Genomic DNA, 24,302 nt, shown 5'->3' on the forward strand with positions numbered 1-24,302 from the left:
TATAAAAATCTAATTAAAGGCTACTGTCCAACATTGAAGAGAACCCCCCCCCCCTTAAGCAGCAGGCATGCTCCCTAAGAAGACACGAATATGTTATCTCATTTAAAACAGTTATAGGAGAATGTGCTTTTTCCAAATTAGGCCCTGCACTATGGACAATCTCCTTCCTGAGATAAAAAAGGAAACTGTTATTCAAAGATTTAAATCATCCCTTTCAGAACATCACCATAGTGAAACAGCATGAAAGTGCTATAAGGATAAACATTAGCAGCATCACAATGCACACACCAATCAGAATCTATCCAGAAATGTAACCCATACTGTTAACTGTTATACCAAATGTGGTGTAGCCACTATTGTAATCCAATGTACAGTATATATCATACTTATCAAAATCTATCCAGAAATGCAATCCATACTGTTAACTGTTTTACCAAATGTGGTGTAGCCACTATTGTAATCCAATGTATACATCACACTAATCAAAATCTATCCAGAAATATAACCCATGCTGTTAACTGTTATACCAAATGTGGTGAAGCCACTATTGTAACCCAATGTATACATCACACTAATCAAAATCTATCCAGAAATATAACCCATGCTGTTAACTGTTATACCAAATGTGGTGAAGCCACTATTGTAACCCAATGTATACATCACACTAATCAAAATCTATCAAGATATGTAACACATACTGTTAACTGTTATACCAAATGTGGTGTAGCCACTATTGTAATCCAATGTACAGTATATATCATACTGATCAAAATCTATCCAGAAATGCAATCCATACTGTTAACTGTTTTACCAAATGTGGTGTAGCCACTATTGTAATCCAATGTATACATCACACTAATCAAAATCTATCCAGAAATATAACCCATGCTGTTAACTGTTATACCAAATGTGGTGTAGCCACTATTGTAACCCAATGTATACATCACACTAATCAAAATCTATCAAGATATGTAACACATACTGTTAACTGTTATACCAAATGTGGTGTAGCCACTATTGTAATCCAATGTATACATCACACTAATCAAAACATATCCAGAAATGTAACCCATACTGTTAACTTTTATACCAAATGTGGTGTAGCCACTATTGTAATCCAGTGTATTCACACTAATCAAAATCTATCCAGAAATGTGGTCCATACTGTTAACTGTTATACCAAATGTGGTGTAGCCACTATTGTAATCCAATGTGTACATCACACTAATCAAAATCTATCCAGAAATGTAACCCATACTGTTAACTGTTATACCAAATGTGGTGTAGCCACTATTGTAATCCAATGTACAGTATATATCATACTGATCAAAATCTATCCAGAAATGCAATCCATACTGTTAACTGTTTTACCAAATGTGGTGTAGCCACTATTGTAATCCAATGTATACATCACACTAATCAAAATCTATCCAGAAATATAACCCATGCTGTTAACTGTTATACCAAATGTGGTGTAGCCACTATTGTAACCCAATGTATACATCACACTAATCAAAATCTATCCAGAAATATAACCCATGCTGTTAACTGTTATACCAAATGTGGTGTAGCCACTATTGTAACCCAATGTATACATCACACTAATCAAAATCTATCAAGATATGTAACACATACTGTTAACTGTTATACCAAATGTGGTGTAGCCACTATTGTAATCCAATGTATACATCACACTAATCAAAACATATCCAGAAATGTAACCCATACTGTTAACTTTTATACCAAATGTGGTGTAGCCACTATTGTAATCCAGTGTATTCACACTAATCAAAATCTATCCAGAAATGTGGTCCATACTGTTAACTGTTATACCAAATGTGGTGTAGCCACTATTGTAATCCAATGTATACATCACACTAATCAAAATCTATCCAGAAATATAACCCATACTGTTATCTGTTATACCAAATATGGTATAGCTACTATTGTAATCCAATGTATACATCACACTAATCAAAATCTATCCAGAAATGCAGCCCATACTGTTAACTATTATACCAAATGGGGTGTAGCCATTATTGTAATCCAATGTATACATCATACTTTAACAGACACGTTGAACTGCTCAATGGCATTTAACTAACAGTGCATATTATGCATATAATATATACGTCATATAATGTATAGATCATAAGGCACGGGTAAATCATGCCTAACTAATTCTGCACATCTTTATGTTAATATACGTTCCTTTCTTGCTGTTATGTCAATGCATGTTAATGGGCTTTCTGTATGATTATGTCAGTGTGATTTATTCTGAGGTTTTAAATGGTCAATGTGATTTATGCTCACGTGTTCAAATATAAAATGGACAGTTCAACCAAGTGTACATCTCTATAACGGTAACTACCAAGTTCAATTTCTCCATACTTGCCATATGGGCCCGGGTCATGAGTGCAAAGGGTCTTTGGACCAGCTCATTCACCCAGTTAAACAGCAAAATAAAATAAAGAAAGAAAGAAACAACAAAATGCTGATTAGGAGCCAGCTTGGGAATAGTGCTACTGTTTTGTTTCTGGGGAGAGAAGGAACAAAGTGCCATTGATTCCCACTGCTTATGTCCAGTGTGAGGCCATCAGTAGTAGCCTGGTAGTAGTTAATAGGCAAATCACCACTATTAAATATTAGTGGCACACATAATTCTGTCTTACCCATACTTTTTGTTAGATTAGCTACCATCTACAACTCATTCATAAACCTTCAGAGCCTACTAAAATAGTCTGAAGACCTATGCAAAATTTTTTTCAACAAAATCACTTGCAAATGAGAACAACACAAAGGATGCCACTTTCACTTCTGAATTTTCCCAGCATCTGAACATTTACATAGAAAATGCATATATATATATATATATATATATATATATATATATATATATATATATATTTATATATGCAGTTATACACACACACACATATATATATATATATATATATATATATATATATTTTATATATATATATATATATATATATATATATTTATGTATTATATGTATTTATGTATTATATGTATTTATGTAACGCAATCTGGACGATTGGATGGATAAACGTAAATTAGCCCCATGAGTTTCACCTGTATCTCTCTTGGACAGGGGAAATAGGTGTTGATTGTGGAAACAAAGGTAACTTGGCTAGGCTTGTAAAGGCCCTAGGACCATTAGCCTAGTAACCTCCTATGATCCTATGATCCTACATACATATATATATATATATATTTATATAGTAATATAAAAAGCAAAAACAAATGCAAAACAGTGTAACAGACAGGCCATTATCTAAGCATAATAATGTCCTCCAGAGTGTACGTTATTGTGTAAATATGGCCCCTCTAGGTGGTGTAGAGGCTCTCCTCCTGCAGCATCAGGCATCACAACACTCATGAGTGGGTGTTATTTACACAATAACACACACACTGTTGGCCATTATTGTTTGCGTACCACTCCACCCCTAAACTGACATGTTCCATTTTCAATGCCCTTAGTATCACAAACTAGACCAACTTGGCTCCTTCATGTCACAACGCTGACATACTATCTGTAATTGAATCCTGGATTGAACAAGACTCACTGAACATGAATCACTTCTTCCCCACCTACAAATGGGTGCATGAAATCAGTCCAGGCAAGTGTGCATAATATAATGCCTAGTATTATTGCACAAGCAATCTCCACCTCCTACTCCACTCTAATCAGTTTCTCATAAACCTCCCTGCTAAGTAAAGCAAACCACTACTACTTGCAACAGCTTATCTGCCACTCCATCTTCTCTAGTTAAACTTAAAATTACCCATCCTGAACATACTATCCAAATGTCCCAGGAATGAAAACATCATTATCCTATGAGACTTCAGTCTCAGTTACCTCAGTCTACTTTCATCAGACATGTCTGAATTAATATCTGGCTTTTGATTTCTGCAAGTCATAGCACAACTCACTCAACTCAACCTTTCCATAAAATATTCAACCCTATATCTTGTTATTACTAACATGCCCAGTTCCATTTCCAGCATAACCATAACACCATTATCCATGAGTGACCATTGCCCAATCACATTTTCAATCTCTTGATTACCTGGCTAAAGTGACTTCTGATGTAACTTGGCTAGGAAATAAACCCATGTGTTGTCAAGGGAGGGGGAGGACAACATGAACTTGCAGAAGTTAAAGGCATCTACCAAGGCCTGCAAATGTGGTACGCATGCTTTAAGAAATGGCTATTTTACACCCTACGTACCAAAGGAAATCAATAGGTTCTTCACAAAGACAGAACCATTCAGGCTAAATTACATAACATTTTAAGACAGCTACAGTTTGTGTGGCCTCTAGCACTTGGTGATTATGCATCTGTATTGCAGATTTCTCTCACCATCAGTGGCCACTTCTTTTTTAATGTATTGTGTGTTTGCATACATCAGAGTAAAGACAGCTCTACAAACTGCCTAGGAAATGTGAAGATTACCTATTACAGATGTGACTGAGCTATGAGCAGCATTAAAAAGGCCACTAACAATGTTCTCAAAAGAAGACAATCAGTGCTACTTGAATGCAGCTTATGCCTTAGAGTGAATCCACAAAAGCAAAAGGAAACAGAATCTGAAATTTATGCATGTTTGATGACCTGCATATGAGAAAATGGCGTGGTGGAGTATGAACCACAAGAGACAGACCCACCAGCTGAGGAAGCCCCTCCATCCTCACCCTGGTCTTGCAATGCTATCTCTCCCCCCAGTCTCATTCAGTGTAGACTTATGTAAAACTTGCATTAGTGTCCCAAAGTAGAATATCCTCTAAAGTCTATTCCTCCCACAAAACAGTGATCATTCTTGCCTTCCTATTGTAGAGAGACATCTGCTGTGATATAGATGAGTTAGAAACTCAGTAAAAGGAAAATGTTAACCAACAGACATAGTAAAAAATGTGGAAATATATTAATAACGTGGGAAAAAGGAAATTGGGTATCCCTCCTTTAGACCTACACAACTTGGCAATAGTGTAATAATCAAAGCAGCATCCATTTTAATAATACAAAATGACATGCATTTCCAGCTCTTTGAAGAAAGACTTATCAGTGGACAGTAAACAAGGAAACTATGCAAATAGTTATTTTAGTATCATTTATGGAGTTTATCAACTTGCATATGCTTGTATTCCAGGTCACACCTTCAAGCACACATATCCTTTTTCTCAGGATGCATTCCATCCCATCTTACCCTGTGCTGTAAGCATGCCTTTTTCCCTTCAGGGTCATGAAGGTATCATCATGGCAGTAGACTTTAGTACCGTGCTTAGTCAGCATAGTAATCAGTATAGGAACACCTAAGCAGTCACAGTACCTGGCGTGATTTAAGGTAATATCAATGATGCCTACATCACAGTGGAATACCATTAGCATACTGTACTATGAACATATGCCTGTATATAGTGGAAAAAGTAGCCCTTACCAGAGTGCTCAGGCAGTCATATAACTCCATTTTTACCTCGAAGCCTAATTTACAGCTTGTATGACAATGCGTATGTGGCACCTGCGCACTGGCCCAGTAATCAAGGAGCCTCAATCCTCAACACTAACACCAGTGAGGGGCATGCACATTGGGAAGAATAACAAGCACCTACACAGAAAAGTACAATTTCCCTTAAGAGCACACAGAGATCACAGTCAGTCTGGGGCTGGTTTCTCCCTTTCTCTCCAGATCCCCAATAAGACTCCTCCACTGACACAGCTATAGGGTCCAGATCTCAGACTAGTACACAAAACAGCCACTGTTGAAAGGTTTAAAAATATTTAATAATAAATAATAAAACATAAGACAAATCTCCTCAATTCAACACAATGCTAGTCAAGAGTTCAGACACAGGAAAATGCTTAAAATAATACTGTAGAATAGTCTGACATAAATATAGAAAACAGCTAGACTAAACTTAGTATTTTCTATCTATTTCTAAGAGAAACAATGTTCTAAATAACTTACATACATACAGAGCAAAGGCAGAGTGCTGGTGATGTCAGTTCTAAAGATAAATGCAAAATGCTCTGATTCTCTCTCTCTCTCTCTCTCTGAGAAAGTCTTAAATTGATAATACATCACTGCTGACTCATTTTAGATTACATCATTCTTAACAGTTCTGATTTAGCTTCCCAGGCTAACAGAAACTCAGAATTTGCATTTCTTTTTGTATTGTGCACCTGCAGGAAGCCACAGCAATAAAAGTCATTATACAGGTAAAATCTAGCAATTAACTCTGGTCTCAAAACAATAGAAATAATTTGCTGGTCCAGACATCACAGCTCTGAGTTTGAGCTCAAGCAGTCATACAATGCTCGACTTATCAGCTTTCTTCCAGCAGAGTGCACTGTGGTTACATTTTTGAAGCTCAGTACAACATATAGTTTAATCATAACATATAGTTCTCTTTTACATTTGTAAAACCAGCCTTTGGATTATATTAATATTTACAAATCACATAGAATTATTTATAAGATTTTATCTGGCTGAGCTGGCAGCCTTTCAGTTTTTCAGATTTCTCCCCTCCCTGAGAACTCAAGCTAGTTTTCAAGTGACCCTTGAGAAATGTTGCTTGAGAGGGTTAGGTCTGAGTATGCCTTACCCCATTCCATCTTGAGAGCCCATCTGCATTGGCATTGCTAATCCCACTGCAGTGCTGCACTGACATGTCATATGCTTGCAACCTTAGGCTTCAACTTAGCATTTTGCTGGCTGGCTCAGTGTAACCATGTTAGGGGATTGTGACCTGTAACTACAGTGAATTTCCTTCCATACTGATAAGGCTGAGGTTTCTGCAATGCCCACACTATGGCTAGACATTCCTTTTCTACAGCTGCATAGCATTCCTCCATGGGTTGGAGCATACAACTGAGATAAACCACTGGGTGCTCTTCTCCCTCTGAAGAAATATGGCTATCTACAGCCCCCACGCCATGGTTCAAAGCATCCACCTGCATAACAAATTATTTGCTGTAATCTGGACTGTCTAACACAGGGGGTCCTCCCAAAGCTTCTTTAAGCTTCTGGAATGCCTGTTTACATGCTGTGGTCCACACTACCTTATCTGGCCTGTTTTTCCTTGTCAGGTCTGTGAGGGGGAGTAGCTATGGTACTTTAACTGGGGATGAATGTTCTTTTATACCCTGCTGTCTCTAAGAATGCCATTTCCTGCTTTTTGGTAACAGGTGCAGGCCATGCCTGAATGGCTTCCACTTTGGCAGGTCATGGCATGATCTTACCACTCTCCACTCTATGTCCTAGGTAGGAGACCTCTACCATACCTACCTAACATTTGCTCGGCTTAATGGTCACCCTGCCCTCTGTAGTCTGCCCAGCAACTCCCTGACATGCTGAAGGTGCTCTTAACAGGAATGGCTGTATATGGCAATATCATCTAGGAAACCAAGGGCAAACCCTCCCGCTCCTGCTAGGATATGATCTACCAGCCTCTGGAAACTCACTAGGGCATTTTTCATCCTAAAGGGCATCTTTGTGAACTCATACAACCCAAAAGGAGTCACAAAGGCTGACCTCTCTCCAGCACTGGGAGTCAAGGGCACCTGCCAGTAACCCTTGGTAAGATCAATCCTTAGCCCTACCCAGCTGCTCTAGGGCCTCATCTGTCCTAGGCATGTGGTAAGCATCTGACTCTGTGTGACTATTTAATTTCCTGTAGTCCACATAGAACCTGGTGCTGCCATCTTTCTTTGGCACCAGCAACACTGGGGAGGCCCAGGGACTGTTGGACTCTTGAATTACCCCTAGTTCCAACATCTCCTGTATTTTCTCACTCAGAGTCTATTTGACTCTCTAAGGCACTCTATAAGGGGCCTGTCTAATAGGCCTTTGGGGTCCTGTATCCACCTAGTGCTGTACCAGGTGGGTGCACCCTGGTTTCCTAGTGAACATGTCCCCAAACACCTGTAACACTGCTTGGATTTCGTGAACCTGAGTAGGAGATAGCTGCTGGGATATTGCTACCCCTTCCACTGAGGTGTCAGTGTGAGCCTCACTGAGGAGATCAGTCACCAGATCTCCCTCAGACTCCTCCTGAAATCTACCGCAAATATTAAGCATAAGGGCCTCCCTATCAGGGTAAGGTTTCATCATATTAACATGGTACAATTTGTGCTCCTGCCTCCTGCCTAGCAGTTCCACCATGTAGTTAACATCACTTACCTTTCTTACCACCTTGTAGGGCCTTCCCAAGCTGCTTGCAGCTTGTTGTGTCTGACAGGAATAAGAACTATTACCTGCTGCCCTACAGCATGCTCTCTAGCTTGAGCATTCCTGTCGTACCATACCTTTTTCTGTTGTTGGGCTTCTGCCAGGTTCTCCTGGGCCAACCCTATCAGTTCCCTAAGCCTTGTCCCGAGGTTTAGGACATATGCCACAACAGACTGCATGTGAGATTCACACTCACCTTCCCACTCATCACAAATTAAACCTAGAGGTCCCCTCACCCTATGCCCATACAGCAACTCAAAGGGTGAAAAACCTGTGGATTCCTGGTGAATCTCTCTGTAAGCAAACAGATGTGGAAAATATTTTTCCCACTCCCCTCCCTCTTAAACTGCTCTACAAATTCCCATAGCATGGACTTAATTGTAAAGTTTAACCTCTCAACAAGACCATTAGTCTGGGGATGGTAGGGAGTGGTCTTTAGGTGCTTCACCCCACAGTACTTCCACAGGCAGGCCAGCAAGTCTAACATGAAATTGGCACTTCTGTCGGTCAGCATTTCTTTTGGGAAACCTATCCTGCTGAAAATCTCTAACAAAGCATTTGCCGCCTTTTCTGCCTCAATGGAGGACAAAGTCACTGCCTCAGGGTATCTTGTAGCATAATCTACTACCACTAGGATATATTTGTCCCTGTGGAACTTGGGGTGCTCAGAGGCCCCACAATATCCATAGCTACCCTCTGAAATGGTTCCTCAATCACAAGCAAAGGCATCAAAGGAGCTCTCACCTTGTCTCCTGCCTTGCCTACCTTTTGGCATGCCTCACAAGTCCTGCAGTACCCTGTTACATCTCTGGAAATTCCAGGCCAATAGAAGTTCTGCATAATATGTCTCTTTGTACATTTTATGCCCATATGACCTGCAAAGAGAATATCATGGGCTATGGCTAGAAGTGCCAGATGGTAGGCTCTAGGCACTACCAGCTGCTATATCCTCTCACCTTCTAGCCCTCCTTCAGGGTTCCACTCTCTATACAGTAACCCTTTGTTCCAGTATACAGATTCCCCCTTCCCTTGAGAATCAGGTACCTCTCTAGCTACCTGCCTTAGGCCCTGTAATGTACAGTCTGAGAGCTGAGCCTGTCTCAACTCTCTCTTTGTAACCCTTCCCAGCTCCCCTTCTACAGGAAGTCTGGCATCCTCTGACAGTGGTGCCGCACTGTCAGCCTGGATACTACTACTCACCTCTACCTTTGCATTCACTCTGTCCAAGGAAATATCAGTACCCACAAGCAGCTGTGGCTCACCTTCAGTCTCCCTGCTACAGAGTAGCTCCCTCCCTGAAGTATCCACCTCACCAGTCCTGGCTGCAACTATGCAGTCTGACTGGGTCTCCCTCAGGCTACCAGACCCACATGCTTGTCTCCAAGCCTGACTACGTGTAACTGCATGAGCACATGGTACTGCATTATCAAAATAATTCCTTGTCAGGACATCTGCAGGGATATCCTCAAACACACCTACTTGCTGGCTTCCTTTTCCACCTTCCCGGTCAAGGTGAACCCTAGTCAAAGGTATTTGGAATGGGGTCCCTCCTAAAGCTCTGACTGGAGTAGACTGCCCAGGCAAGTAGTCCTCCTCTGTAACCATTGCAAGCTTCACAATGGTTATGTCAGAGGCTGTGTCTCTCTTAGCAATGGCCTCTTTGCTATCCACTATGATAGGATATAACCACTGGTGGTAGTTTGGTACCTTTGTTGTCTCAAGACAACCTACTGTTGGCATTTTGTCCTTCCCACCTATGGGCTCCCTCACCTTTTGTTCCCCACCTTGCCTCTGTAGACATCTATATGCCACATTGCCCCACTGGTTGCATTCAAAACATTTAACCCTAGGTCCTGGATGTGTACTTGGACTAGTGGCTTCTTGGACTAGTGGCTTCCTCTGCTACTGGCAGATTCTGTTGGGGCAGTCTGAACTGCTCACCATGGGTTCCTTTAGACCTATGAGCAGTACTGGAGGTCCCCTGCCTGTGCAGGGATGCCCTGCTTGCTAGGTATAGGTCTCCCTTCTTCCCCAATTCATCTGAAGTAGCACATTGTCTATCAGCTAACCAGATCCTCATGTCCTCAGGCAAAGTGCTAAGGGCTAGTTCCCTCACTAAAAGGTCTGCCAGCCCTTCAAAAGTGGTGACCTGACATCCACTCACCCACCTATGAAAAATAGTGCTTAGTTCAGCAACATATTCAAACACACTTTCATCTGCCTTGCGTCTATGCTCACAAAACTTTTTTCCTAAAAATTCTAGCAAACAATTCTTAACAGCAGTATAATTTAAGAAATTATTGTCTGACAGTTTGAAAAGTACATTTATAGCTTTACCATGGAGTAAGGGGTTCAGGAACCGTACCCAGAGTCTTTGGTCAACATCATACCGTTTACATACCCTGTCAAACATATAAATGAAACTATCAAAATTATCCCCCTCTGTAAACTGCAGAAAAAATTTACTGACCTTTTGTGCTTCTGAGGTCCAGTTACTCCCTTCCCCATTACCTCCATGACTCTGGCAAAGAGTTAGCATCTTCTTTTTGTGCTACCTTTGCCTCTCCTTCATCTCAGCTTCCAGGTGTAGCAGTATCTCATTCTCCTCAGCCTGTAGATGTCTTAGTCACTCTGCTGCTTCTGTTTCCAAATGCCTGGCCTCCAATTCAAGCCTGTTTAGCTCCAGATGGATTTTTAAGTCCACTGCAGAAAGGTTGAGCTGTCCATTCTCTGAGTGTTGTGCAGCTCCACTGCCAGTCTGATCATCTTCCTGATTGCTGTTTTCTGATGCAGCTGTGACCAAAGCTGCACTTATATGTGCCTTAGTCAGGTTTCCATGCACCATTCCCTTAGCCTGGCACTTTTCAGCCAACTGGCTCCTAGTCAGCTTGCCATACTCCTCTGCTGACATGCTTGCCAGCTCTCCCTGACTAACTAAGCTAACAAAATAAATAAAACAATTGTGATCTGAACTCTGAATATTCACTGTGTAGCTGATTTAGAGTATAAAAACACCTTCAGTGATCACTGTACACAATCTACAGGAATTCACTATCCATACCACTACAAGCCAATTAGTATGTGATGTGGCTAACTCACCACTATCAATATCCTACCACTGCCAACCAATTAATATGTGATGCCCGTGCACTGGCCAAGTAATCAAGGAGCCTCAATCCACACCACTAATACCAGTGAGGGGCGTCCACATTGGGAAGGATAACATGTACACACACAGTAAAGTACAATTTCCCTTAAGAGCACACAGAGATCACAGTTGGTCTGGTGCTGGTTTCTCCCTTTCTTTCCAGATCCCAAATAAGACTCCCCACTGGCACAGCTATAGAGTCCAGATCTCAGCTTAGTGGTCAAACTAAAACCTCCAGCACCCTCTCTGTCCAACCAGTGCTTCGTGTCCTTGCCCAAGTAGCTGACACACACACACTTTAAGATTTGATTTATATACAAACACACAGACATTCCTGGGGAAGGCTGATAAAGATTCTCCAACTATGCCCCCTTCTCTACCCAGGCTATAAGGTAGAAATCACTATGACCAACCAATAATATCAGCTACTAATAAGGCCCTTACCAAAGGGTGTCCAATTTTACTCTGCAATATTATTATTATTATCGAATTAGTAAGAATGTAGAACAGCAAGGCTTATTAGAGTGGCTTGGACAGTATCACTATATACATGCAATGTACTCTAGAGCTTAAACTATCTCTACATAAAAGAGACACAGTTGAAAGGTTTAAAATATTTAATAATAAATAATAAAAGCACAAGACAAATCTCCTCAATTCAACAAAGTGCTAGTCAAGAGTTCAGAGACAGGAAAATGCTTAAAATAATACTGTAGACTACTCTGACATAAATATAGAAAACAGCTAGACTAAACTTACTATTTTTTATCTCTGAGAGAAACAATGTTCTAAATAACTTACATACATACAGAGCAAAGGCAGAGTCCTGATGATGTTGTCAGTTCTGAAGACAAATGTACAATGCTCTGATTCTTTCTCTCTGAGAAAGTCTGAAATTGTATTTACCAGGTTGTGGGTGGTGATTCATTACTGGGGCTAAGCAGAAATTCCTTAAGATTCCAAGAGCAGAATAAATTATTTCTTACACTTATTTCATTGAATTGCTCTTCTGTAATGCTTATAATTGTGCTATACAGTTAATCTACTACATTTTGCACTGTTATAAAGCTTTTTTTACTGTTTTGCTGCATTTATGTACTGTTTTAACTGTATTTCTCATTGCTATATACTGTTTAATTTCTCTAATTGCATGGTTACTGAAATACTTAACTGCAAACTTTTCATAGTGAGAGTTGTATTTTCTGTTTGTGAATGCTCTATCTGTGCCTTTCTGTGCATTTTTTTGAGGTTTCTGTGTTCTAGTCAGGAATCATATAACTGATTTCTTTGCAGTTAAAATCATTCTCTAGAGTGTCCTTGCTCCTTTATCTGTTTAAAACTTTCATTTGGTGGCTACAGCTGGTAGCTGTAATACTTTCCCACCTGCCCTCCTTATTGTTGTCTTGTTCTTATACTTGGTGGCTTTGCAGTTTCCCACCCATACTGTATATTTGATCTGGGACATTCCTCCCAGTCTAGTGTCATTAGTTCATTCTGCCCAATAGAGAGAGAACATTTGAGAATGCATACCCACTTAGATTCTTAACCTTGAATTATCTTCTGTTCCAGCATTCTCCTTTTCCACTTTACTTGAAAAAAAATCTAAGCTTGTTTCTCCTCTTTCCTGTAACTGGTCTAGTCCAGATACAGATTTGCTGTATCCAGGACTGTTTGCAAGTTCCTGAGCTCCCCAAGCCTGTCTGTGTTGGAGGGAAGCCTCCTAGCTTATCAGTGGGAGTGGTAAGCACTAGGTAACCTATCTACCACATAATGAGTGGTTTCTGGCCCAGAAATTGTAGTTATTGGCCGTTTGGGCAGTTCTTCCATCTCTCTCAACTTTCTGATTTAAAAACCTGTATTTGCACTTGTTTCCCCCTTTCTGATAACTAATCTAGTCCAGATACAGATTTGTGGTATCCAGGACTGTTTGTAAGCACCTGAGTCCCCCCCCAAAAAAAAATATTTCTGTGTAGGAGGGAAGCCTTCTAGCTTATCAGTAGGAGTGGTAAGCACTAGGTAACCTATCTACCACATAAGGAGTGGTTTCTATTTATTTATTTATTTATTTAAATTTGTTGACCGGGAGTGTCCGACTGGACGTAGGTCCATTTTCAGCGGAGGCCCAGGGAGAAAAGCTCCAAAGTTAAAATAAACAGACAGTATTTACATTGGATTACTTAGTGAGTAACAATTTACATAGCAATTACTTACAACATATTTACAGATGAAGAACATAGAACATCAGTAGACAACTAGAATCTTTATCTGTGAAGTGCATACCAGACATTAACAAATGTTACAAGAAGACGAAGTTTGTGCTGTATAATAAGTACTGGCTTATGAGCATCTGAGCTTGCTATAATCAAGGTAGTTAGTGGAGTGGAAAGAAAGGTAGTGGTTGGATGGGGTGTATGATATTAGAGTGGGAGTTGCAAGGGCATAGCCAGCATGTTTTAGTTGTGCTTTTAGTAAAGTTTTGAAGTGGATGTATGATGGTATGGAGGTAATTGTGGGTGGGAGTGAGTTCCATAATTTGGCTATGGCGCAAGAGAATAGTGCTTCACCAGCAGAGTTATTGGCTTTAGTGATCTGCAAGTGATTTTTGCTGCTGGATCTGGCCCAGATATTGTAGTTATTGCCATTTGGGCAGTTTTTCCATCTCTCTCTCAACTTCCTGATTTAAAAGCCCGCATTTGCACTTGTCCCCCCCCCCCCTTTCCTGTAACTAGTCTAGTTCAGGTACAGATCTGCTGTATCCATGACTGTTTGTAAGTTCCTGAGCCCCCCAAGCCTTTCTGTGTTGGAGGGAAGCCTTCTAGCTTATCAGTGGGAGTGGTAAGCACTAGGTAACTTATCTACCACATAAGGACTGGTTTCTGGCCCAGAAATGTAGTTATTGGCTGTTTGGGCACTTTTTCCTTCTCTCTCAACTTTCTGGTTAAATGCCCGTATTTGCACTTGTTTCCCCCCTTTCCTTTAACTAGTCTAGTCCAGATACAGATTTGCTGTATCCAGGACTGTTTGTAAGCTCCTGAGCCCCTCCCAAGCCTTTCTGTGTTGGTGGGAAGCCTTCTAGCTTATCAGTGGGAGTGGTAAGCACTAGGCAGCCTATCTACCACATAAGGAGTGGTTTCTGGCCCAGAAATTGTATTTATTGGCCGTTTGGCCAGTTTTTCCATCGCGCTCAACTTTCTGATTTAAAAGCCCACATTTGCAATTGTTTCCCCCTTTCCTGTAACTAATCTAGTCCAGATAAAGATTTGCTGTATCCAGGACTGTTTGTAAGCTTCTGAGCCCCCCAACCCTTTCTGTGTTGGAGAGAAGCCTTCTAGCTTATCCGTAGGAGTGGTAAGCACTAGGTAGCCTATCTACCACAAGAGGAGTGGTTTTTGGCCCAGATATTGTGGCTTATTGGCCTTTTGGGCAGTTTCTTCCATCTCTTTCAACTTTATGGATTAAAACCCTGTGTTTGCACTTGTTTCCCCCCTTTCCTTTAACTAGTTTCGTCCAGATACAGATTTGTGGTGTCCAAGACTGTTTGTAAATTTCTGAGCCCTCCAAACCTTTTTGTGTTGGTGGGAAGCCTTCTATCTTATCAGTGGGAGTGGTAAGCACTAGGTAGCCTATCTACCACAGGAGGAGTGGTTTCTGGCCAAGAAATTGTAGTTTATTGGCCTTTTAGACAGTTTTCTATCTCTCTCAACTTAACAGTTTAAATGCCAGTGTTTGCGCTTGTTTGTGCCTTTCCTGTAACTAGTCTAGTCCAGATACATACTTGCTATATCCAGGGCTGTTTGTAAGCTTCTGAGTGGTGCCAGAGTCTGCTCCTCAATTTTCCTTTAGATCTACTAGTTCTCTCCTCTCCTGCACTTATACTACTGTATCAGTCTAGCACTTTACCAGACTTCTTGTAGCAATTATTATAACATGCAAAAGTGCTATCAGCACTAAATGTTCTACAAGGAAACAGATCCGGTACTTAATATCAATCCCCACCCCTCCAGGCATGTCTAAAGGTCAGTTCCCTGTGCTTTCTCCTATTAATCTGGTGAACTCGGGCATCCTGAGGCAATGTAGCAACTGCATCATGCACACCGACAACCCTCTCCTCCTACCTTCCAAAACTCAGACTTGCAAGATCCACTTATATATCCAAATTGGAAGCCACACACTCTCCAGCCAAGGTCAAGAGGAGAAGGTCAACATTTGCACCACACCACATGGAACACATAGCCCTCCAGAACACACACCAGCACTGCCTTCACATAAAAATACAAACCACACACCCACCTTTGTGCAGGCTCTCAATAAAAATCTACCCAAGCAACAGGGACCTCCAAGGCAGAAATGCACTCGACCACCACAACACAATGCTAATCACAAGACACATAACTCCCCTAAAGAGTGTGCCACTCAACCAAAGCCCCTAAAGCAAAACAGCATGCCCAACACACTAGTCATAGGTGACTCGATAGTGAGGCACACTGATATTCCACTCACTAGGTTGAATAAGGAGAAAGTAACAGTCAGCTGCCTGTCAGGTGCCAGGATCCACCACATAACGCATGCACTCAGGTCCATCAATAACAGGTACAAACATGACTTTGTAATTGTACATGTGGGTGCGAATGACCTGAGACATACCTCCCTGGACTACATGAAGAGACATGGAGGTGCTCTTGGATTATGTAGCCCAGACGGGTATGACCCTAGCCCTGAGCAGTATCCTACCATCACCCAGAATGATACCACAGTACAAGCAGAAAATGACTGATTTCAACAATTGCCTAAGTTTCTAGTGTCATTCTAAGGGATCCAGTATCTGTCTACCTGGAATGATATGAGTGACAGACCACAATGCTATGACAGAGATGGCCTGCATCTGTCACCCCTGGGCTTCCAAATAGTACCAAGGCTCTTGCCACCCCTATAATGCCTTTTTAGATGGTGTTCCAAAGACCAAATTACTGTCATAACAGCTACAAACAAATGCAATCTAAGGGTCATGCCGCTCAACGTTAGAGTCTAAATCTCAAAATGCACTCACTCGAAGCATTCCTTAAAATGGAGAACATCGACATTTGTGCTGTAACAGAGACCTGGTTCAAGGCAGCAGAAAGCACCCCTGCACTAACAGGCTATAACTCATTCCACACCTTTCAGCCCCATAACTTGGACCAAAGCTGCAAAGGTGGTGGTGTTTCCATATTCATAAAGGATATGCACACCTCCAGACTGGTAGCCCAACATAATGCATCAGAGATACTTCAGGTGCAGCTAACATTGGGTAAGACAGCAATTCAGGTCATAGCCTGCTATAGGTCCCCAACCATGTCCCAAGACTCACATTCCATGTTCCTAAGCACCCTGGAGAATATTAGGGTGCAATCTAACACTCTCTTACTATGTGACTTCAACTACCCCTCCATTAACTGGGTAAACTACTCATGTACCAATACACTTGAGCAATGTTTCTTGTAGTTCATGAATTCCAGTGCCCTGGACCAGCTCATTCTTACCCCCACTAGAGGTAGTAACATCCTTGACCTGGTCGTTACTAACATGGGCGACCGTTGCTCTAGACCAATAGTCAGCTCCTCCCTGGTTAGATCCGACCACAAACGAATTACCTTGGAAATCCACATCCCCGTGCAAAGGTAACCACCATGAAAAATTTCTCCAAAGCTAACATTGGGCTCCTAAAAACAGAGGTGGCTAACTTCACTGCACCCATGCAAGTGGAGAATAATTGCATGACTGCAGAATCATACACCAATGCACTGTACGAACACATACACATATGCATGGATCTTGCCATACCCAATAGAATCAAGACACTCTCCACCAAAAAAGGAAGCCAATCTGGTGGTCCACTGCCATAAACAAACTCTACAACAGAAGGAGGAAACTGATGCGGAATAAGGTAAAGTCCCAAGACTGGAAAAACTCCCTTATCAGATTCAACAAAAAGTTTAGATCCCTCATCAAATCCTCTAAAGCTAGCCATGAAAACAGAACTGCAACAGATAGTAAAGACAACCACAAGGTCTTCTATAGTTATGTAAAGAATCTCCACTGCAATACCCAGATTTGCTCTGAGCTACTGCACAAAGGTACCTCCTATACTGAGCCAACAGATATTGCCAGTATGCTGGCCAACAGATTCAGTGCCAACTTTATCCTGCTCTCCCCCCCAAAGGACCAATCACAGTGCCAGTAGATTGCCAAGCACCCAGTATTACTGCTGCACAAGTTAAAACAGCACTGTCCAGGGCCAAGAATACAGATTCTATGGGACCTGACAATGTCCCTAGTTGTGTTTTACATGAAATACAGTGTGAACTGGCACATCATCTGTGTGCCCTGTTCAATCATAGCCTTACCTCAGGCTTTGTCCCTACTGAATGGCGCACTGCTACAGTCATCCCTCTCCACAAAGGAGGAGTGACTACAAACCCTGGGAACTATCGCCCCATTAGCCTGATGAGTCTGATATGCAAAGCTATGGAACATATCATCATGGACTTAATAAACAAGGATATAGGGAATCTCCAAACTCTGGATCCCACACAGTTTGGTTTTGTGAAGGGTAGATCATGCCTACTCAACTTGGTCAACTTCTTTGAGTCAGTCACCAGAGCTGTGGATGAAGGCAAGGTGGTTCATACAGCCTACCTTGATCTGGCCAAGACTTTTGATCCCATTCCCCACTCAGGAATCATAGAAAAACTCACTAAGCTTGGCATCAACCCCTATATCACTAGGTGGGTTGCAAACTGGCTCACAGATAGAACCCACAGTGTGAAAGTAGCTGACTCCAAGTCAGACTGCCAACTAGTCACGAGTGGAGTCCCACAGGGTTCGGTCCTGGGTCCTCCCCTGTTTGGTATCTACTTCTCTGAAGTCCAGGCCAACATGAAGAGACTCTGGCTGACAAAGTTCACAGACAATTGCAAGTTGGGAGCTATTATTAACTCCCCAAGTGATGTTGACATCCTACAGAATGACCTCACTGAGACCAACAACTGGTGTCTGAACCATGGCCTTAAGCTCAATACCAAAAAATGTGTCATCATCCCCTTTGGGAAAAAAACAGTTCCCATGAATTACCACATTGATGGTAGTCCACTGAACACAGAAGACATTATAAGAGATCTGGGAACACAGGTTGACAGCAACCTGTCTTTTGATCACCACATTGCCACTGTGGTCAGAAAGTCCTTCTATGTGGCACATCTCATTACTAAAGGTTTTGCATCCAGGAAGAAAGAGGTCATTGTCTCTCTCTACTCTTCCCTCATTAGGCCAATCATCGAGTACAATGCCCCATTTGGCATGTACCTCACTAGACACCTGCAACAACTGGAGAGGCTGCAAAAGTACTTCATAAAGAGGATCCTAGGCCTCAAACACTTGTCCTATATGGACAGACTCAAAAAACTCCAACTATTCTGTCTCATATCACCTACTTAGAGGCGATCTCTGCTTGACTTACAAAGCCATGTCTGACCCAGCTCTGTTAAAATGCTACATCTAAAGAAATGCCAATCCCTCCACACCACACACTCCAGAGACCTCAACCTCATTACCACAATTAACAGAACATGCTGAAGGGACAGGTTCATAACCCAGAGACTGCCCATGCTATGAAGCAGACTTCCCATACATGTCAAACATAGCACCTCACTGACCCTCTTCAAGAGGAATCTTGATGACTGGATGGGAAACAGAAAATTCACCCTGGGGATAATTCCAGTGGCTCTGCTTGACAGAGGCACTGGGAACTAAGGTTGAGTGGCACTATGCCAGGGTAATCCTATGGCAAGGCTTATAAAGGCCCTAGGGCCATAAGCCTAATATACACCTATGTACCTATGATAATACATCACTGCTGACTCATTTTAGATTACATCATTCTTAACAGTTTAGATTTAGCTTCCCAGGCTAACAGAAACTCAAAATTTACATTTCTTTTTGTAATGTGCACTTGCAGGAAGTCACTGCAATAAAATGCATTATGTATGTAAAATCTAGCAATTAACTCTGGTCTCAAACAAATAGAAAGGATTTGCTGGTCCAGAGATCATGGCTCCGAGTTTGAGATCAAACAGTCATACAATGCTTGACTTATTAGCTTTCTTCCAGCAGAGTGCACTGTGGTTACATTTTTGAAGCTTAGTACAACATATAGTTTAATCATAACATATAGTTCTATTTTACATTTTTAAAACCAGCCTGTGGATTATATTAATATTTACAAATCACATAGAATTATTTACAAGATTCTATCTGGCTGGGCTGGCAGTCTTTCAGTTTTTCACAGCGTAAAAATGGTGGTATGGTAACCATCTGAAATGTCAAGACCCACTAGAGTGAGTCCCAAAATGCAGAGACTGAATGGCCAAAATAACAAACTTACATATACTAAGACCAAGATGCTACTTTTCAGAATATTTCCTTTTCTCTGAGGTGTGGTGATCTTGGAGTTAGTATATATACATTCAGGGGGTGTTGCTGATGCAGAGAGGTCTTGCACACACCCCTGCAAAAAGAAGTTTTAAGAAAAAGGGCAATTTTTGAGTGAGATTTGCTCTTCCCCAGGTTTTTTTTTTTTTTTTGGCTTTGTGACATTCAGCATTTTCAGTGCCAACATTTCAATAGAGAGCTTGGTGGCATGTGGCTAACCTCCACAGATTTATACCCATGGGCATACCAATTAGGCCAGCTGCTATGAGTAGCTATGACTTCACTAATTACAGTATCATGCATCAAGGTCAATGTCTGCAACTGTCTTAAGATGCATACACTGAGGTAATACCCTCCATAGACTTGCTCAGATGACCTGCAAGCATATGCATTTTTTGCAACTATAAAGCAAACAACTGTACTACTCACAATTAAGAAATAATATTTCAAGCATGACCCCTGGGCAACTTGGCATATTTCAATGGACAATGGACTGTATCCTCAGAAAGCCATATGAATAACTGTTTCACATTGATCACGTAATAGGATCATTGGTAAGTACTAGGTTAGGTACCTTTACAGGCCATTTTAAGCCTAGTCAATTTCCTTTCAAAGGTGAGAATCAAACCCTGTACCGTGTGTTTGTGAGGTAAACAGCTTATCCATTATGTCGTCCCCCAACCCCTAACTGCCCTTTGCTTTCAAAAGCAGCCACTTCATGAAAAAAACTACTTTCTATGAACCTTTCTTATCTCTGATTGTAATATGGCAGCATTTGACTTTATTAGAACATGGAGTTTAGACTTTATTCTATATACAGAAACAGAAATGGTATATTCCCTCAGAGTAAAGTGGGAATAGACATCCATGTGTCATCAAGCTCCTCAGTGTGTTTTAAAGATTAAACTCAGCAACCGTGCAGAAAAGAAAAGCACATTTCCACATTAAGTCATTTAACTGAATACTGATCTGGCCCAAAATATGTCTTGATGGCCTACGTGTGAGAATTATGAGTAGGAGAAGAGCTAAAATGAACCCACAGAGAACTGTAGACACCTTGAATGTATTCATTGTAGCTCAAGAATGTAGAACAACTGAAAAAGCCAACCCCACAAAGTGACCCGATAGCATGCTGCACCATGTGTAAAACCCCAATGTCCTACAGATTTAACAAATCAATGAGAGGGTATAACATTTTTGATCTATCCAAAGCAATTTACTGAGTGCATGTACCACATCACTAATTTATCTATCCTTGGTTATGTCTGATCATAAATGCATAACTTTTTCTTTCAGTTTCTCTAAATCCCCTGCAGTCAATAATTTTGATTTCAAGGATTTTAAATTGACAAGTCATGTCAGACTTTACAATGAGCTATGCAAATTAAATTTTAACACCACCGGACATAACATCAACATAGATGCTATTTATACAAAGGAGTTTTTTCTTTGCTTAGAGAAGTGTCTAGAGCAGGTCAACCCTGATACAAGAAAATAATGAGAAACTTCAAAAGAAATGTGATCTTACACTGCATACAACATTCCTCATAAGAAAGTTTGCATCAAGAATATCATTTTTATTTTATTTATTCCCTGTTGACAGGTTAAGTTCTACTACACTAGTAGCATCTCTTCAGAAAGGCTGGATATGTTATTTATATTACTAGGGTAATTTTGGTCAGAATATTGGGGAACTATCCCAGTTGTCATTGTTGTGAGTGGGACCCATTTTTGGAAGAGCACTTCCTGTTTCTGTTCCAGCGCAGAGGTGACCTGGAGAAACAGAGAGGCAAATAGAGAGAAGGCAATGATGGAGTGTTGAACAAAATGAAGGAAAAAGTAAATTAGCAAGACCAGAGAATGTGTGCAGTATTCTGAGGAAATGTTTCAAAGAAACTTATTTGATGGAGATGAGTCAGCAAATGATGGATGTAATGGTGGTGCAGAGTGAACCAGAAAATGAAGGAGATGTTTCCTGGGGGGTACATTATGGAAAAAATACAAAAGGAGGATGCATAGACAATCCTGAAAATAGTAGTGAGATGGAAAAGAAAACATATGCAGAAAAAGTAAAAGAAGGCAAAAGCAGAGTTGCAGAAAAGAAAGCAGAAGAAAATTAAAAACGGAAGTATGTGGTAAGGATTCACAGTAAAGAAGACAAATAAATGAGGCAATTTAATGTCTTCTTTGGGTATAAAAGCATGTGAGGTAAGAGCATTTATTTTTATTAACAAAGAGATGTTTTGCGACATTATATTTGAGGCTGTTTTTCAATAGAAAATTTCTTGGAGAATATGAAGAAAAGAAGCACTGCAACCCATGGAATCTTTATGTGATAAAATCATTTAACAAGGAAACAAAAAAAAAAAAAACAAAGAAGAAGATTCATGTACAACTTTGAACTGAGGTAGAAAGAGTGACTTTGAGAATTTGAAAGCTTTATGTAAAGAAGTATTAAACATTGCAAAACTTTATGACAAAAGGGGTTTATGGTCTGGGGACTGGAATTATAATATTGTGTTAAAAATAGATAGAGACAAATTAGACATACCAAGCATGACAAATGTGGAGGGGGAACAGGGGTGTTGTAAAATACTAGGGACAACCTAAAATAAGTTTTTGTAGAAAATAAGGACATTCAATAAGTAATTGTGGCAAATGAAAATGTTATATTTGTGGGGAAATGGGACATGATGCAAAAAAGTGAATTGAAATGTTATAAATGTAACAAAATTGGACATTTATGGATGGATTGCAAAAATGAAAATAAGAGTAAGAAAAAAACAGAATAAAATGAACAGAGAAAATTATTATTAGTAGAAGAAATAGAAGAAAAATTAGATGAGAAAAAAAAACAATAAAGAGGACATAAAAGAAGGTGCTGAAATAAGCACTGAAGAAGAAATAAACGTGGATGTAGTAAAAGGAAAATAAATCTATTAGTAAAATGGCAAAAGACAGAAAAAGAAAATTTAAAAGGATAAGTAGAAAATAAAAAAAAGAAAGGAAACAGATAAAAAAGAGTATATACAGATAAGGATTGGGTTTTGTTATAATGGTTACTGTGTTTGACTCACAGACATAAGGTACATGACTTATTAAGAAAGCTAGCCTAGTAATTAGCTATGAACATATGAAACAATGAAGCTAAGGAAAAGGGAAAATGAAAATTTTAGAGGGCTTTCTGTAAATGTGAATAGTATTAAGAATATAAGAAGAAGAATATAAATTTTATAGTGGTGTAATAAATGTGATGTAGATAAAATTATATTAAAAGACACAAGACCTTTAACAAATGAAAAAAAGGTTACAGAGAAATTATGTGGAGAAAAGATAGTCTGGAATTTGGGAAATGAGAGATGTTCTGGAATAGTTGTATTCATAGACACACATTAATGATATATGTAACTTTAGCAAAAATGGGAAGATTAACCATTGTAGATTTAAAATGGAAAGAACAAGTATATAGATTTATAACATTATATGCTTATACTAACTGTAAATAAAGGAAAACGCTTATTTAATCAAAAATGAAAGGAGAAATAGACTATGTAGTGATAAATATGAATATTATAACCGATTTTAATTCTGATTTAAGAGGTAAGATTAAAAAGAAAGGAAACAATATAAGTAAATGTTTGAAGTTATAAGATGTGGTAAATTAAACCTTCAGGACAAAAATTTATGAGCTCACAAAAGGAGTATGTATAGAACTGAAATAAATTATTTTAGAGTATCAGAAGGCTTAGTTATAGGAAACATGGCATTAGATGACACAGGAGTTTCTAATCATTTTGCAATATGGCTATAGATAAAAGAAAACAAGAAATATTTAGAAATAGGCAAATGAATACAAAAGATAAATGAGAAAGCATGGAATGATGAAAGAGATTAATAATACAGTTATGGAACGATGATATTACTATGAGAACATTTTATAAAAATTGGTCTTAATGGTGGATGATATTTAAGGACAAATCTACAAAATGTTTTTATAGTGGCAATATGATGTGAGAAACGTAGAGAAAGAAAAACATAAAGGAACATATAATGATGCATTGGAGGATTTAGAACATAATTGTAGAAAATGCTTTGACAAAGCAAAAGAATTATATGAAAGAAATCAAGAAAAAATACAAGAATTGTTATATAAGCAAAGATATTTTACAAGGAAAAAGTGAAGATGAATTGAGTTACTTAACCAGATTAGTAAAGGAATATGGTAGTGAAATGAGAGAAATAAAAAAAAATCTAAAAGAAGAAATAAAAAGAACTTAGTGTAAAGATTATGTATAGTGATGCATGATATGTACAAGAAAAAAAAATAAAGAAAAAAGAAGGTAGTGAAAAAACATGGAAAGTAAAAATAGATAACAGAAAATGAGAATAAAGTATTGGAAAAGGAGATTTCTGTAAAGGTGCTAGATAAAACATT

The sequence above is a fragment of the Protopterus annectens genome, chromosome 9.part0 (assembly GCF_019279795.1).
Source record: "Protopterus annectens isolate FY-2018-M chromosome 9.part0, PAN1.0, whole genome shotgun sequence".
NCBI lineage: Eukaryota > Metazoa > Chordata > Ceratodontiformes > Protopteridae > Protopterus > Protopterus annectens.